Source organism: Mesoplodon mirus (genome assembly GCF_964341445.2).
Source record: "Mesoplodon mirus genome assembly, chromosome: 2".
Lineage (NCBI taxonomy): Eukaryota > Metazoa > Chordata > Mammalia > Artiodactyla > Ziphiidae > Mesoplodon > Mesoplodon mirus.
Window position 1 is genome coordinate 77,087,780 of NC_138977.1, and position 19,501 is coordinate 77,107,280.

Sequence of the window (19,501 nt, forward strand, 5' to 3'; positions counted from 1 at the left end):
GACTTCTTTCTCTTAGCAATGCACATTTAAGTTTCCTCCATTTTTGTGTGTATGTGGCTTGACAGCTCCCTTCTTTTTACTGTTAAATGACATTCCACTGAATGGATGCATCATAGTTTGTTTATCTATTCATCTATTGAAGGACAACTTGTTCGCTTCTAGTTTCAAGCAATTACAAATAAAGCTGTTATAAACATTCATGTACAGGTTTGTGAGGATGTAAGTTTTCAGCTCATTTGGGTGAATACCAAGGAGCACAACTGCTAGATCACATGGTAAGTGTATGTTTAGTTTTGTAAGAAACTTCCAAACTGTCTTTCAAAGTGACTGCACCACTTTGCATTTCCTTCCAATTCACTTCTGTCTTTTTTACTGACAGATATTTACATATTGGACACAACTATACACAAAATAATCTACACTGTTTATACATTTATATTCTTTATTATAGTTTTATAGATATATTTATAAAATCTTGGTCAGATCTAGGATTATTTCTCTCTCATACAACTTTTCTATATAGAAGAAAAATGTCATTGACAATGCTTCCTAAAAAAATTTTTAGCAAACCATTTAGTTTTTCACAAAGACAGCCCTGATTTCTCATATGTTCTAATAGTACATTTTTGGTTTTAGTTTCCCTTTTTTTGTTAATATTAAGGGAAACTTTAAAAATTCAGTTTCTTATTTTCAGTTATTTGCAAGTTGACAAATGAAATGTGTTTTTTAGACTAATCATACTGAATTCATACTTTGAGGAAAAAGTGTTCTTATTTTTTGGAGCTCAGTCATTTTGTTATAACTGAAACAAAAATGTGTGGCAAAACTCTTCTCAGGTTTTTCTTTGAAGTTATAGAGACACATGGGTATATGTATACATACATGTATGTATACATAGACACACATTTTTAAGGAAAACATAGAGGAAGTCAGAAATTCTGACATTGTAATAATAGATATATCTTTTGAAAATTTTGAAGAAAATACACTGAATATGCTAAAACTTCTAAATCCAGCTTTTCATAGAAGAACAGTAAATAACACTTCACTGTACTGCCTATGAAAATATAGAGATGTGTAATGATACTGCCAGAGAGAATTTATCTTAGAATTGTAAAATAGTCCACATATTCACAATTTTATGTGTCATGTGGTATAAAATTTCACATATAGCTTGCATTAAGGGCTTTATCTGAACTTCCAGTTAGAGATAATGTCACCTTGAGTGATAGGCTGAGGGTGAAGAAAGGCAAATAAGAGGAAGTGTATAAGATATATAAGAAATAAACACATAAAAAGAGGATCCTTAATTATCAAAAGAAAAACCTGAATTTCAAGCAAAGAGCATATAATTTGGAATTTCTATTATAAAACATAGCATATTGTTTTAGTCATTTCAGGCTACCATAGATGGGGTAACTTAAACAAAAGAAATTTACTTCTCATAGTTCTGGAGGCTGGAATGTCCAAAATCAAGGTTCTGGCAAAGTAGGGTTCTTTCTGAGGCCTCTTCTCTTATTTGTAGGCAGTCTCCATCTCACTGTGAGCTCACATGACCTCTTTGTGTGCACCTGGAGAAAGAGCTTTCTGGTGTTTCTTCTTACAAGGACAGTAATCCTGTCAGATCAGGGCCCCATCCATGTGACCTAATTTAACTTTAATTATCTGCAAAAGACCTTATCTCCAAACACAGTTACTTTGTGGGTTAGGGCTTCAACACATGAATTTTGGGGAGACACAATTCAGTCCACAGCATATAGCAAGTGCCAGATTAAGAGAAAGCATGAGGAAGGTGTAATTTGTTGTTCCAAGGTCTACACAAATGGCTGTCTACACACTTGGAGCCTGTTTGTTAGATCTACAGCATATAGGCCACAGTGGTCCCTGTGGCAAGAGAGTGAGCTTATGAGGAAGGGTATGCTCCCCTTCCGAGATACAATTCAGTATAAAAGCCATCCTCAGTGATCACTCCCAACTTAGTGAAGATGGACCATGAGAAGCATGCAGTCTGCCATCCCTAGTGAAGTGAAGCACAGAAGAAATAATGTAGTAGTTTTATAGGGGGTAATCACAGTGCATCTCCCAAAAAGGAGATATAAGAATTTAAAAAATGACACTGCCCCTATTTTTAGAACCACCATATAGTTTGCAGAGCTGCCAGTAAACTATAATCCAGATAAGCTAGACTTCCAGGCTGTGTATTTAGTAATGACTTAAACAAAGGGATCCAGGTGTAGTTTCTAAGTGAAGCAGAGTCCACATTTTGAAGCAGAACCTCACATCTATTCCACACAATGAAGGATCCTACCCAGAAGTAGTATGATGTCAAAATATGACATTTTGGGCTTCCCTGGTGGCTCAGTGGTTGAGAGTCCACCTGCCGGTGCAGGGGACACAGGTTCATGCCCCGGTCCGGGAAAATCCCACATGTCACGGAGCGGCTGGGCCCGTGAGCCATGAACGCTGAGCCTGTGCGTCCGGAGCCTGTGCTCCACAACGGGAGAGGCCGCAACAGTGAGAAGCCCATGAACTGCAAAAAAAAGAAAAAAAGAAAGAAAAAAAAAAAGGCATTTCGTTTTTCACAAGCAAAACATTTTACTTGTATTTTAATTAATATTTTCTGTAACTTCTTACTTGAGGTTCATGAGGAAGTCAAATAAGTGAGATGTGCTGCATATAATTTTACAGCTGTGGTAGAATATTCCCTCCTTTCCCATGCTGTGATATTTCTGATCATAGTGTGTAGAAATATAATTCTGATATTATTGCTTTGCATTTTTCCAATTGACTTCTAAAAAACTGGGACATGAGGGGCTTCCCTGGTGGTGCAGTGGTTAAGAATCCGCCTGCAAGTGCAGGGGACGAGTGTTTGATCCCTGGTCCAGGAAGACCCCACATGCAGCGGAACAGCTAAGCCCCTTTGCCACAACTACTGAGCCTGCGCTCTAGAGCCTGCGAGCCAATAACTACTGAAGCCCGTGAGCCACAACTATTGATAATTATATCAGTTATTTAAGCAGATACTACTATATACTATGCCCTTTACAAACTTCATATTTAATACCCAGAATAAACACATCAAACATTTACAATTATATCCATTTTATAGATAGTAAAACTGATAACAGGGTATATTAAATCTTTACAAAAGGCTTTATTGCTGTCAAATAATATTTCAAGTCTGAACCTAGGTTTTTTTAAGTCATTGGTATCTATATTCCTTTCCCTATGCAATACTGCCAATAGCCTAAAGTAAAAAATAATAATATGGAGTTATTTTGGAATATATGCTGAAATTTTTATAAATGCCTGATTTGAGAAATAGAGCAAGTAGTAAGTATTTATGACACAATTTTGCAAAAAATTTAATTACCTCATGCCAGTTAATTATATTTATGTTGCTCAATAAGCAAAAGAAGAATTTTGAAATACACAAAATTGTCTTTGTATCACTTCTAACTATGAGGACTTAGGTGAAAAATCTCTGTGGTATAAGACTCTAGTGTGGCTTTCACAGCCCTTACCTTCTTAAGATAACAACTTTGTACTCTCTCTTAAGTGTACCCTTAAGTGGCAAATATGGGACCATGTGATTATGTGTACATGATTATGTTACATGAGAGTGGAAACCATCTTGCTAGGAGACTCTTTTTCTTATGGCTTTGAAGGAACAAGCTGTCATTTGTGAGCTGCCATATGGGAAAGGTCACACAGCAAGGAACTGAGAGTGACCACTGGTCCTCAGGCAGCCAGAAACTGAGACCCTGGGTCCAGTAGCCTTTCTGGTACTTACTGAATACTGTTAAGAACCACATGAGTTTGGGCAAGAATACCTCCCCAGCTGAGCCTCAGCTGAGACCACAGCCCTGGCTGACACCTTGATTGCAGCTTTATAAGGCCATGAAGCAGATAGCTCAACTAAATCAACTAAATCCTGCCCAGGCTCCTGACCCACAGAAAGTGTGAAATAATAAATTGTCCTGGTTTAAGGTAAAAAGTTTGTGGTATTATTTTTATTTTAATAGATAACTAATATAATCTCATATATATTATTTATACCTTATCATTGGCTTTCTTATTTATCAGAAATTTTATATAAAAAATAAGTGCCTTATTACACACATACACAATCATATACATGTGTGTGCACACATCCACACAAACCCACGACATATGCCCATATAAAAACGTGTGACTCAGAGAGAGGTATATCTGACAGTTAAATGAAATATTTGTTGTTAAGTTATGCATTATTCAAAAAATACATGGTTGAACTGATTTTGTCTTTACGTTTCTGAGCTCAGAAAATGAATTGAATTCTTATAAGTAATGAGGAACATGGGTAAAGCTCTCCTAGTAGATTGGCCAAAATCTTGAGAGCCTGAGGCTTTGCCAACACTAGCTTCCAGAAATTGCCAGCTTCAGAGGTCAGCACTGTTATCACAAACTATGAAAATATAAAGATGTTTTCAAATCCTTTCTGTGTGATGAAAGATTAAAAGCTGAAGTACATGTTGCCATGGCAATAGTGTTTTGTTTACAGAACTCGTCTTCTCTAAAACTTGTCCTTTAAATGGTAGGAAAGAATCACTTCAGTCTTAACATTGTATTGCACTCTTAGCTTTCATTAGTGAAATAATATTTGTTCATTTTGCAATAAGAAGCACAAAATGTTCCATTGCTCATTTTGTCCATTTATTTAATGACATTGGTAGGCTTGTTACTTTAAATAAATCTAAAGAAAATGAATATGTACTGGTTAATCCAGTTGAATCCATGTAAATACACTACTGTGGCTCTTAACATTGGTAAATATAACAAATTCTCACTAATATACAGGATGGAATGTTATAATGTTCTGCTTCACGGTGATTTACTATAATACAGGGACTAGTTCATTTGCCAATTTCTCCTACTTTGAAAAACTGTATTAATCAGGATGATACAAGCTTTGTAGTTCTAACAATTGACTCTGACATTGCAGTGGCTAAAACATCACATGCTTGTTTCTTGCTTTCACGAAATCAGGGTCCATATTCTCCAGGATATCTGTCTGCCATACAATATTTCAGTGATGAGGTTGCTTCCATTCTATGCTCTACCATCTCAATACAAAGACTAGTGGTGTAACAGAGGAAGTGCTGTTGAAGGGTTTTGCACTGGCCCAAAAAGATACACATCTATTCTGCTCACAGCCCTCTGACTACAACTTATTTCATGGCCCTGCCTACTGCAAGAAGGCTAGGACAAATAGGGATGTACTGATTACATTTGCAAGAATTAGTTACCCTCCTACATCTATCATCCAGGAAAAATTATTCACTTACTAGCCTTGCCTTCACACTATGGGAGTATTCTTTTTTTCTTTCTAACCACTCACAATCCTCTCCCTTTGATCTGCCATACCCTTGAATCTGCAATGCTCACCTCATCAATCATAGACAAGAGCTAATATTTTACTATACTAGTCTAACCCCTGTAAATAGTACTTTGATTTAATATTTTGAAATAATAAAAATAATATGACTTTTTAGAATACTACATATGAATAAATAATTAAAAGAAGTGCTGCATTTCTTACTTATTTGGTAGAAGAGCCAGTACTTTCTGGTCTCCTGATCCTTAATCCCCAGCTCTATGTTTCTTCCTATTATCATTATCATTACAGGTATCATCTCTATTTGCTATTATTGAGAAATTTCACCACATGATGTGGTAATAGGCTACGCACAATGAAAATTAATTTCTCAGGGTCTCTAGGCTTTCAATATCTTGGTATATATCTGTATATATATAATATATAGTTGATGTGTTCAATAGTTGTTGATACTCATATTGTTGGTTCATCAAGCAGCATCCTCACAACAGAAATATTTTATAATTTTTTTTCTTTTTCTCTTTTTCCATATTCCTTGATATGGAATATATCATTTTGTTTCACAACCTTCTGAACTTTTATCTGTTATTTCTCTTCCTCAGGTTAGGTTTCCCTTTTTGGGGGTAACAAATCTATATCATCTTTAAAAACTCAGTCTGTGTTTCAGTGCCACTTAAATAGAAAGTCTCTTCTTGTCTACCAGTCTCATGTATTTGTCTATGCTGCCAGGATACCATGGGCTATGAAAAGCTTTATTACACAATATATCAGATAGCATTATTCTCACTTTCATTTTGATATCTGTCAGTCTGTCTCTCTGTCTGTCTCTATCTATATCTCCTTAGCTTTTTCTTTAACTTTCCCTTGCCATTAAAGATTATAAAATGTAAAATTCCTATGTTATGACTACTTATACTCCAGAGAAGATGTAGGTTACAGAATTTACACTATTAACTGTTGTGATAATTAAAGAGTTTAGTATAGTGTTTATGCATATTTTAGTGCTCAATAAATGCTAACTTGCATTACTATTGAAAGAAAATAATATTTGGGAATAGAAGATATTATAGCTTACAATGGTGTAGACTTAGTACATCCCTTCTATATATTTTCACTTATTCATGGAGCCTATCTTTCAAATACTACAACTCATTTGACTAGACAATTCTTACAACATTAAAATATTAAACATAAATACAAAATTCTAGATTTGTGATTATTTGGTTTCAATTATTTGTCTAAAATGTAAGAGAAATAGTATGAAAAGAGGCATGGAATTAGAACTGAAAATTCTGTTCTGGTGAAAAAGTTGAGAACTTTCTGGAAAAGGCTGTGTGATGTAAAATAATTGGAAATAGTAACTTGAAGTAACTACTGGGTAAATTATTTTGAGCCTTTTATTTAATTGGTAGGTTGTTACTAAGATCTGCAAGAGCATCAACAAAATATTTCCTCAAAATATAGAGCTTACAAGTCTTCTGAGCTCCCTGATGTTTGCCATCTATTCCAGTCTAAATGTTCTCTAATTTCACATCAATCATCTAATGATCTAGATTGCCCATTGCTTCCAGCTCTCTTTTCGTGTTTTATTTGGTTAAAGGAAAATCAGCTTTACATTGTGAAAAGGCATACTGTTAGTGAATTGTGAAATTGTGAGGGATTGTGCTGTAATTACTAAATACTGGCTCTCCACTAACGTGTTGCTTCAACGTGGGAAGAACTGCCAGAGAATTTAAGTTTCTCTCCTCAGTAGTCCATCGTTACAGCAACAATTGTGGAAATCAAGTGAGATGTGGAGCCATTTTTGATTGCCTTAAATGGCACATTTATACATGCCAGCAAGAATCTATGCTTCTATACAAACTGAAAAGAAAATGAAACAGACTGTGGATGTAGTCTCTCAGGTTGAATGGAGGTGGATCAGCTTGTACATAACACCTGTTCAAGCTAGGAAAGTCAGGGGAAGCTTAACATGTTTTCTCAATCATACTAATTTCCTGGGTGCCAAGGCAGAAAATCTGAAACATATGACCTCTGTTCACACTATGAGGGACTATTTAGAACAAAGGTGATGAACCTGGAAGAAAATGTGGAAATGCTCTCTCAGGTGCCAGTATAGTTGGAATATTTTGCTGCCAGCAATCAGGAGCCCTTAAACATCAACATTGCAGGCTTTTGTCAACTAGTGTACAGGGCAACCTCTAAAAATATTTAATAAGGAATAGGAAACAAAACTGGCATATTTCTTAACATATCAAAAGAATTTCAACATATTGTCTCCAAACCTTTTCATTTTCCCCCCTGCAACTCAATACAGAATTATAATGCATTTAATGTAGCATTCCAATCCAAATAGTTGTTTGTGAAGTGAAATCATGAAGCTAAATTTCAGACTCCGTTTTTAAAATCTTTCCTGCAATCTTAAATACTTTAGCTGGCCAGATAACATGCAGCTACAGTATCAAAAGGGGAAGTCATAGGAGTGCAATTTGTATGTAATCCTCTTTCCATCAAAATGTTCTAAAACAAAAAAAAAATCATTAAAAAATTAATATTAGAAAAAAGTCTTATCAAATTTTATATAATTGGTTTTTTTAATTGCTGTTTGGGTTTGTTTTTTTGTTTGTTTGTTTGTTAACAATTATACTCTTTCTCTCTGTCTTTATTGGTTAAAAGTAAGACTGTAAAATGCCCAGGGTTTTTGTCTTGTGGATGTTATTCAATTTAAATTCCATGCTCCCCAAATTGTCCTTGTTTTGGTTGGTAAGACAGCAAGAGAGTAGCTACAATTCAGTGGGATTAAGTGCTTTACAGTATTCCATAAATTATACTGAGAGAGGTCTCAGGGAGGAGCAAGTAATTATGCTTGAGGGGATACAAGTGTCACAGTCAGCCTTTGAATTGGACCTTAAAGAATGAATGAAAATTCACTAGCTGGAGGGGGAAAGAATGAAGCATCCTGAGGGGAGGCCCTTTGGAAATATCAAAGATGTATTCAAAGGCCTGGAAATTTCAATAATGTTTTTTCAGGTGGAATTAAATGTATGCTGGGTGCAGAGAGAAAGCTGACAAGACCTGTGGCTGAAAGGTTAGATCAGAGATTATTGTAAAGGGCTGTTGATGTCAGACTAAGGACATTACACTTTATCAAAGAGGCCTGTGGTCTGCAAAGTGGGGTGTAGGTCACCTTTTTTCCTCCTCCCCATCCTGTTGCCTCCTGTAGCCTCTTCCTCTGTGTGAAAAATTTCACCACTGCTGTCCACCCTTCACATTTTATATCATGTCAACAGCATCCTTGGAGCTTTTGTCCATGAGTAACATTAGATGAAGAAATCCTGACAAGTACATTCAAAATAAAGATTACCTGTCTTGTATTTTAAGTGGGAAAGCATGAATGGAAACCATTATAGTAATAAACTAAATATTAATAGATGAGAGAGTATATAGTACGTGCAAAGGTAGCAAAAGGAGGGGTTTTGCTACTTGCAAGCAATACTCAAACTATTTTTATTTAGTAATCACCTACTAGGTCTAGTAGAGTGACTTAACTGGACACTGTATTTTAGGAACATGGCTTACAGAATATTGGTTATGATAGACTTATTATATAAATAAAATATACGATAAATTTAATGTAACATTACATATCACACAGAAGCTCTATATGACAATTATTTTTGTAAAAGTCTAACATTTTAGGTATTCAATTGATGATTTGATAAAATCACAAAGAAGAATGACATCATCTAAGGACATGCCTTGTACAAGCTTTCTGTTTTTGTATTTTCATATTTAAATATCATATGAATTTGTTTAATAAGTTAATACATATAGTGAAAATTTGAATTATAATATATACATAGTATCTATATCTATATATCCCCCTTCAAAGTGAGTGCATGTATTTATCTTCAAAGAGGCATAATGGGTTAAAAAAATCTTTTAAAATAATTATAGAAAAATAAGGGATCTATAAATGATATTAAAGCTTCTCTTGGGCTTCCCTGGTGGCGCAGTGATTGAGAGTCCGCCTGCCGATGCAGGGGACACGGGTTCGTGCCCCGATCCCGGAAGATCCCACGTGCCGCGGAGCGGCTGGGCCCGCGAGCCATGGCCGCGGAGCCTGTGTGTCCGGAGCCTGTGCTCCACAACGGGAGAGGCCACAGCAGTGAGAGGCCCGCGTACAGCAAAAAAAAAAAAAAAAAAAAAAAAAAAGCTTCTCTTTCTGTATTATTGCATATTATGGGTGGTTCTCGTATTTGCTGATGATAACCTGGGAATAATCCTGGTTTTGTAAACCTGGGAGATACCAACTACAAGGTTTAAGATTCAATTAAGCAGGATTTTAGTCCAAAATTATACATTACAATGCTATTGTGTAACTCTTTGAAAATGTTTCTTTATACAGCAAATATGTTATATTTAGAGATGTGCTCCTAGAAGGAATATTTATCTATAGGTACCTCAATATTAACAGGGATAATGAATTTGAGCGGGAGACACAAGAAAAAAAGAGAGACAGGGAACCAGGGAGAGACAGAGAGAGACAGAGAGAAAGAGAAATTACCATACTAATAATCTTTAGAATGAAAATGGAATTTTATACCTTCCTTACCAATGTAGACCGCTGCCTCTGTACTTCCTTATAATTACAAATGAAGAACTACAGGCCATCTTCTAATTCCAAGAAAATCCGGTGATTGAAAGCTAAATTTTAGAACATTAGTACTGAGATTTCACTACATGATACTTATAATAAATGATGGCATAAAAATAATATGTTGAACAGGATTTAGACTGGATAACCATTTAACCATTAAAATTTAAATGTAAAATTGATTTCTTTATTTACATTAGAACAAAAGATATCCCTAAACACTTCCTCTTTTTTTCTATTTAAGTAGTGAACTTGAAAACAAGGGAGTTTTCTTAACAAACTTTCCTCAACTTATCAATATGTTTCTTAAAGGATATTCCTTTTCATCTCTTATACCATAGAAATTTACACTGCTTTGACAAAAATCCTGGCTAATTTTAAGCCTATGGCAGGAAATAGGTTGAGGTCAGTAAAACAGCATTATCATATATTGTCTTGTTCAGTGAAGTAACACAAAGAAAAATGTCTGCTGAAAGCCAACCAAATCACTGTCAACCTGAGAACTGTCAGGCATTTCCCAATCTTCCAGGCTGTTATTCAACTTCTCCTTTGTACTCGGGAATTTGCAGGCTAAGTAAATGCTTTTCAGAATAAGTCAAATTTAAGAGCATTGCCCAGCTCAGTGTTTCCATTGCGTGGGATAATCATGGTTCAGTAGATAACAGCAAAATTGGAAGTGAAGAAATGCTCTAAATGGTTAGGCCTGTCCAAATTTCAGCTCCTGACACTGTCAAGAAACTTTTCCAAGGAGCATTAATTACCTCACTTACAAACTAGGGGCAGTGAGATTTACTCTTCCTTCCCGGCAAAGCTGTTCTAGGAATCAAATTAAATACGTTTTTTGAAAGCACATTTGAAATAATAATTTATGATGGCATTGTTCTAATTCTCACAAAATTTTTGAGACTATCAAGTTAAAACTATCATTAACTATAACCTTCAACTTTGATCATCAAAATTCATAAGAAAATTGTGTTCGTCATCACTTCATTCAATCACTCCTTGAGTCATCCAAGCATTTATTAAGCAACTATGATGTACAAGTGAATATCCTTGTAATTAATATACTTTAAATCTAAAACAAGAATAAGAGTCATGTGAAACCATGTCAGAAGACAGTTAATCGCTTTAAAGGAAATACATAGTAAGTTTTACTTGGTTTAGAAGACAATATTCTTTTGTTAGACCAAGCCAGTTTTTAGCAATAAGAATAAATTTGAAACACTAATCATTTTATTCCTCAAACACTTTAGAAATCTAAAATTGGTTTACAATTACCTTTAGAATTACACCCCAAATACACTGTTCTTTAAGGCTTTGTATGATCTGGCCCCAGCCTGACTCATCAAACTTACATCATATTACTCTTCCCCCATCATATGTCCCTCAGAATATTGTCATTATATTTAGAAATCTTAGTACTATGATTTTGCTAGGGAAGATACAACACACAATAACCATTGATAAAGGCTTGAGTAGGTTCTTCTAGATATAAACTGCCCATTTTAGGAATCAGACAAAGATTTGGTGAGGTTCATATTCTTTTTTGATAGTAGAGGATCCTAACTGCTGTTTTTATATAAATGGACAACTAACTAACCAAACTTTACAAGAAAGTGGAAAATGTTAGATATATTTTTCGGAAGTGAAGATTGAAACTAGTATAGCAACAAACTTGTTATGAAGCCATACAACTTGTTATGGATTCCTCTAAGCTATTTAACGTAAGCATTCAGCCAAAGATATCAAACAGCGTCTATTTTATTACTTTGCATTCTTGGTGTAATTCTAAAACAAAGGGACTTCATGAAGAGCCTAAAAGTCAGGTTTTTTTTTTTTTTTTTTTTTTTTTTTTTGCCATTCTAGCTTCTACTTTTGTACCCTACAACACCTTTTTTTCAGTTAAAGTTGCACCCTTTTTAATTCCTTCACATATTCACCTTCCTCCATGTTAGGGCTATTATATCCTTGGATGCCATGGAGCTAATTGGGGTCAGTCCTTGACATGTTCCTCCCTTCCTGGATTATGTGCCTATTCCATTTCTCTGGCTTTCGACATTTTGGTTCTTGGCCAATACCACCTACTCTCAAACTAAGTTAATTACCATCTGAGACTGCTTGACTACTGTCCCATTGTACCAGTTGGTCATTGGGAAGATCTGTCATTAACATATCCACCCATATGGAAACACTTCTCTTAAATGTTCTTGAAGCTATTTACATTTTCATCTTTCCTCTAATCATGGAGACATGACACAAACACACAGAGAAGTCCTCATTTTCTTTTTTTAATTTATACTCATTTGGTATTTTTATTCATATATTTATTCAGTATTTCCAACTGACATTCTTAAACCTTGATGTTATCTTTAACATTTGTGGGGTTTTTTCCTCCTCATTGAGCCATCGTAATTTCTCTTTTATTCCCCCATCTATGCCCAGTCAGGTCTTTATGAACTGGCTACTGGATTTGAGCTCTAGGCTCCTGCAGGGCTAGCATTTGAGGATCTGCCCCTATAATCAATCAAAACTATCCAAAAATCAGACTCACTTTCAGAAATACAACCTTGATCACATCTCTCACCTTTTAAAACCCTTCAGCTTGGGACCCCTGCTTATGATTCAAGGCTTTGTTAGACACTGACAGTTCTCTAGCCTGAATGATCATTTCTATTCTTATTTCTCATATGTTCCAGGTGATATCTGACTTCCCTTAAAATATATTGCCCACTGTTTTCCAGGAATATCTTCACATTGCTATTTCTAGGTACCTGTTTATGTTTTCCCTGGCATTCATTTTTCACTTCCCCCTGTTAAGAACTTTTACTCCTTTTTCAAGGGTCATTTAATATCAATTTTTCAATGAGAAGTTCTGTTTAATCACTCCATGGAGTGCACAGTCATGTGAAAGCAGAAGTTTCATAAGCAATAAATAAGGTCACATTTAAATAAATGCTGTGTTTGGAGAGTTGGTTCAAAGAAACTTGAATACCACACACCAAGTTATCCTGCTCTTTGGGCCTTCCTCATCTAGATTGCAGTTCCTTAAGGTCACAGATCATATCCTCCTCCTCCTCCTCCTCTTCATTTTTATCGTTCCCTGTAAATCTTCCAAATAAAATATGCTCAATATTGTATTATTATTTTATTGCCTAAGTCTGAAGGCATTTTCTATAAAGGCAAGGCTCTGGGTAGAATTTTTTAATTTGGTCCTGTCCAGTGATTCAAGAAAGCCATCCAAGACTACTTTAAAAAACTCACGTTTTGGGCCTCCCTGGTGGCGCAGTGGTTGAGAGTCCGCCTGCCGATGCAGGGGATACGGGTTCGTGCCCCGGTCTGGGAGGATCCCATATGCCGTGGAGCGGCTGGGCCCGTGAGCCATGGCCACTGGGCCTGCGCATCTGGAGCCTGTGCTCCGCAACGGGAGAGGCCACAACAGTGAGAGGCCCGCGTACCGCAAAAAAAAAAAAAAAAAAAAAAAAAAAAAACTCACGTTTTATGCTCTTATGTCATCATTTATTAATTATACAAATAATCATTGAAAGATTTAGAGTATCAGTTACTCTTCTAAATGCTGAGGAAATAGTAGAGGAAGAAAAAAAAACGTCCTGCTTTCAATAGGTTATGTGCTGTTCTTAGCATTTAGCTAATTTTAAAATTATATTTCTTGATTGATAGTTATAAAATATTATATAATTTTATTATATTACATTATTAAAATGTTCCTATATCTTTTATTCTCTATATCTACATACTACTTCTCTTTTTCCTCTCCACTGGAGAGGCACTGTTAATCCCAGAGTTTGTCACATAGTAGACATTCAATAAATACAATATTTGTGAACACTATACATGAAATACTTAAATACAAATATCATAATCTATGTAATTTTTGTAAGTTAATCTGATGTCCAGTTTACTGCTATCTTTTATATGAATAAACTATCTTACTTGAAGGAAATGTTTCCTTTTTCTCTCTTATTAGGTTCATTTAAAGGAAAAAAAATGTGTTCTAGATTTTCAAGTTCTCAGGGTTCATGTTGATCAAGCATTTCCTGAGTGCAAGAAGTGTTACCATTTAATAATAAAGGAATATTTCCAAAGGTCACTTGTGTTTTCTAAAATCAGGTTGACTGGTATTAAAAATTTAACACAAATGCAGAAACGGTAAAAAAAAAAAAAGTCATCGCATGCTTCTATCAATCAATAGACTACTGAATTGTCTCTCTGATATTAATTGCCTTTGAAAAATACAACAGCCAATGTGTCAGTAATTCTCAACATGTCAGGATAAAGAATTCTCAACATTAAAGCCAACTTGCTTGGAGGAGGGGAGAAAATACTTAGGTTATTTTGACCTTGAAGTCATTTCTTACTGCTTTCTTTCTCTCACACTGCTTACCCAATCCATTAGCCAATGCTTTCAATATTACCATTAAAGTAGATGCAGAATCCAAACACTCTCACAATCTCCACTTCTCCTAGACAAGTTAAAGCCACTGTAATCCCTAACCTGGACTCAAAAACAGTCTTCTAACATGTCTCCTGCTTCCACCCTTGCCAACTTTCTCCTTTATAGAAATCATGATCCTTTAAAAAAACTGAGTCAGTGGTGTCACGCTATGGCTCCAAACTCTGTATGGCTTCTCAATTCATTCAGAATAAAATTTATGCTGCCCGGGTACCCTACCATAGCTCTGATGTAATCTGTGGTCACTCCTCCCCTTGTCTCAAGTACACTGGTCTCCTCAAGTTGGGTCCAAGGCTTCAAGCATGCCAGGAGCACCCTCAGAGCATTTGTGAGAGTCCTTTTCATGGTCTAACAAACACACTTTTCTCCCAGAAAGACACATGGTTGGCTCCTTCACCTCCTCTGTCTATATTTATTTATTTATTTTTATTTTAACATCATTATTGGAGTATAATTGCTTTAAAATGGTGTGTTAGTTTCTGCTATATAACAAAGTGAATCAGCTATACATATTCATATATCCCCATATCTCCTCGCTCTTGCGTCTCCTTCCCACCCTCCCTATCCCACCCCTCTAGGTGGACAGATAGAACCTAGCTGATCTCTCTGTGCTATGTGGCTGCTTCCCACTAGCTATCTATTTTACATTTGGTAGTCTATATATGACCATGCCACTCTCTCACTTCATCCCAACTTACCCTTCCCCCTCCCCGTGTTCTCAAGTACATTCTCTATGTCTGTGTTTTTCTTCCTGTCCTGTCCCTAGGTTCTTCAGAACCAACTTTTTTTTTTTTAGATTCCATATATATGTGATAGCATACAGTATTTGTTTTTCTCTTTCTGACTTACTTCACTCTGCATGACAGTCTCTAAGTCCATCACCTCATTACAAATAACTCAATTTCATTTCTCTTTATGGCTGAGTAATATTCCATTGTATATATGTGCCACATGTTTATTCATTCATCTGTCAATGGACACTTAGGTTGATTCCATGTCCTGACTATTGTAAATAGAGCTGCAATGAACATTGTGGTACATGACTCTTTCTGAATTATGGTTTTCTCAGTGTATATGCCCAGTAGTGGGATTACTGGGTCATATGGTAGTTGTATTTTTAGTTTTTTAAGGAACCTCCATACTGTTCTCCATAGTGGCAGTATCAATTTAAATTCTCACAAACAGTGTAAGAGGGTTTCCTTTTCTTCACACTCTCTCCAGCATTTATTGTTTTTAGATATTTTGATGATGGCCATTCTGACTGGTGTGAGGTGATACCTCATTATAGTTTTCATTTGCATTTCTCGAATGATTAGTGATGTTGAGCATCCTTTCATGTGTTGGCAATCTGTACATCTTTGGAAAAATGTCTACTTAGGTCTTCTGCAGATTTTTGGATTGGGTTGTTTGTTTGTTTGTTTTTTTATATTGAGCTGCATGAGATGCTTGTATATTTTGGAGATTAATCCTTTGTAAGTTGCTTCATTTGCAAATATTTTCTGCCATTCTAAGGGTTGTATTTTCGCCTTGTTTATGGTTAACCTTGCTGGGCAAAAGCTTTAAGTTTCATTAGGTCCCATTTGTTCATTTTTGTTTTTATTTCCATTTATCTAGGAGGTGGGTTAAAAAGGATCTTGCTGTGATTTATGTCATAGAGTATTCTGCCTATGTTTTCCTCTAAGAGTTTTATAGTGTGTGGCCTTACATTTAGGTCTTTAATCCATTTTGAGTTTATTTTTGTGTATGGTGTTAGGGAGTGTTCTAATTTCATTCCTTTACATGTAGCTGTCCAGTTGTCCCAGCACCACTTACTGAAGAGGCTGTCTTCTCTCCATTGTATATTCTTGCCTCCTTTATCAAAGATAAGGTGACCATATGTGTGTGGGTTTATCTCTAGGCTATCTATCCTGTTCCATTGATCTATATTTCTGTTGTTGTGCCATCATACTGTCTTGATTACTGCAGCTTTGTAGTATAGTCTGAAGTCAAGGAGCCTGATTCCTCCAGCTCCATTTATCTTTCTCAAAATTGCTTTGGCTATTCAGGTCTTTTGTGTTTCCATATATATTGTGAAATTTTTTGTTCTACTTCTGAGAAAAATGTTGTTGGTAATTTATAGGGATTGCGTTGAATCTGTAGATTGCTTTGGGTAGTATAGTCATTATCACAATATTGATTCTTCCAATCCAAGAACATGTTATATCTCTCCATCTGTTTATATCATCTTTAATTTCTTTCATCATTGTCTTATAGTTTTCTGCATACAGGTCTTTTGTCTCCTTAGGTAGGTTTATTCCTAGGTATTTCATTCTTTCTGTTGCAATGGTAAATGTGAGTGTTTCCTTAATTTCTCTTTCAGATTTTTCATCTCTGGTGTATAGGAATGCCAGAGATTTCTGTGCATTAATTTTGTATCCTGCTACTTTACCAAACTCATTGATTAGCTCTAGTACTTTTCTGGTAGCATCTTTAGGATTCTCTCTATATAGTGTCATGTCAAATGCAAATATGGACAGTTTTACTTCTTTTCCAATTTGGATTCCTTATATTTCTTATTTTTCTCTGATTGCTGTGGCTAAAATTTCCAAAACTATGTTGAATAATAGTGGTGAGAGTGAGCAACCTTGCCTTGTTCCTGATCTTAGTGGAAATCATTTCAGTATTTCACCATAGAGAGTGATGTTGGCTGTGGGTTTGTCATATATGGCCTTATTATGTTGAGGAAAGTTCCCTCTATGCCTACTTTCTGCAGGGTTTTTATCATAAATGGGTACCGAATTTTGACAAAAGTTTTTCTGCATCTATAGAGATGATCATATGGTTTTTCTCCTTCAATTTGTTAACATGGTTTATCACATTGATTGATTTGCATATATTGAATAATCCTTGCATCCCTGGGATAAACCCCACTTGATCATGGTGTATGTTCTTTTTAATGAGATGCTGGATTCTGTTTGCTAGTACTTTTTTGAGGATTTTTGCATCTATGTTCATCAGTGATATTGGTCTGTAGTTTTGTTTTTTTGTGACATCTTTGCCTGGTTTTGGTATCTGGGTGATCATGGCCTCATAGAATGAGTTTGGGAGTGTTCCTCTCTCTGCTATATTTTGGAAGAGTTTGAGAAGGATAGGTGTTAGCTCTTCTCTAAATGTTTGATAGAATTCGCCTGTGAAGCCATCTGGTCCTGGGCTTTTGTTTGTTGGAAGATTTTTAATCACAGTTTCAATTTCAGTGTTTGTGATTAATCTATTTTTATTTTCTATTTCTTCCTCGTTCAGTCTCAGAAGGTTGTGCTTTTCTAAGAATTTGTCCATTTCTTCCGCATTGTCTACTTTATTGGCATAGAGCTGCTTGAAGTAATCTTTCATGATCCTTTGTATTTCTACAGTGTCAGTTGTTCTCCTTTTTCATTTCTAATTCTATTGATTTGAGTCTTCTCCCTTTTTATCTTGTTGTGTCTGGCTAATGCTTTATTATATTTGTTGATCTTGTCAGAGAACCAGCTTTTAGTTTTATTGATCTTTGCTATCATTTCCTTCATTTCTTTTTCATTTATTTCTTATCTGATTTTTATGATTTAATTCCTTCTGCTAAGTTTGGGGGTTTTTTTGTTCTTCTTTCTCTAATTGCTTTAGGTGTAAGTTTAAGTTGTTTATTTGAGATGTTTCTTGTTTCTTGAGGTAGGATTGTATTGCTATAAACTTCCCTCTTAGAACTGCTTTTTCTGCATCCCATAGGTTTTGGGTTGTCATATTTTCATTGTCATTTATTTCTAGGTATTTTTTGGTTTCTTCTATGATTTCTTCAGTAATCTCTTGGTTATTTAGTAATGTGTTGTTTATGCTCCATGTGTTTGTATTTTTTACAGATTTTTTCCTATAATTGATATTTAGTCTCATAGCCCTCTGGTCAGAAAAGATACTTGATATGATTTCAATTTTCTTAAATTTACCAAGGCTTGACTTGTGACCCAAGATATGATCTATCCTGGAGAATGTTCCATGAGCACTTGAGAAGAAAGTGCATTCTGTTGTTTTTGGATGGAATGTCCTATACATATCATTTAAGTCCATCTTGTTTAATGTATCATTTAAAGCTTGTGTTTCCTTATTTATTTTCATTTTGGATGATCTGTCCATTGGTGAAAGTGGGGTGTTAAAGTTCCCTACTACTATTTTATTACCGTTGATTTCCTTTTTTTTATGGCTGTTAGCATTTGCCTTATGTATTGAGGTGCTCCTATGTTGGGTGCATAAATATTTACAATTGTTATATCTTCTTCTTGGATTGATCCCTTGATCATTATGTACTGTCCTCCTTTGTCTCTAGTAATAGTCTTTATTTTAAGGTCTATTTTGTCTGTTGTGAGAATTGCTACTCCAGATCTTTTGATTTCCATTTGCATGGAATATCTTTTTCCATCCCCTCACTTTCAGTCTGCGTGTGTCCCAAGGTCTGGAGTGAGTCTCTTGTAGACAGCATTTATATGGGTCCTCTTTTTGTATCCATTCAGCTAGTCTATATCTTTTGGTTGGAGCATTTAATCCATTCACATTTATGGTAGTTATCGATATATATATATATGTTCCTATTATCATTTTCTTAATTGGTTTAGGTTTGTTTTTGTAGGTCTTTTCCTTCTTCTGTGTTTCCTGCCTAGAGAAATTCCTTTAGCATTTTTTGTAAAGCTGTTTTTTTGGTGCTGAATTCTCTTAGCTTTTGCTTGTCTGTAAAGGTTTTAATTTCTCTGTCAAATCTGAATGTGATCCTTGCTGGGTAGAGTCATCTTGGTTGTTTATTTTTCCCTTTCATCACTTTAAATATGTCCTGGCACTTCCTTCTGGCTTGCAGAGTTTCTGCTGAAAGATCAGCTCTTAACCTTGTGGGTATTCTCTTGTATGCTATTTGTTGCTTTTCCCTTGCTGCTTTTAATATTTTTTCTTTGTATTTAATTTTTGGTAGTTTGATAAATATGTGTCTTGGCATGTTTCTCTT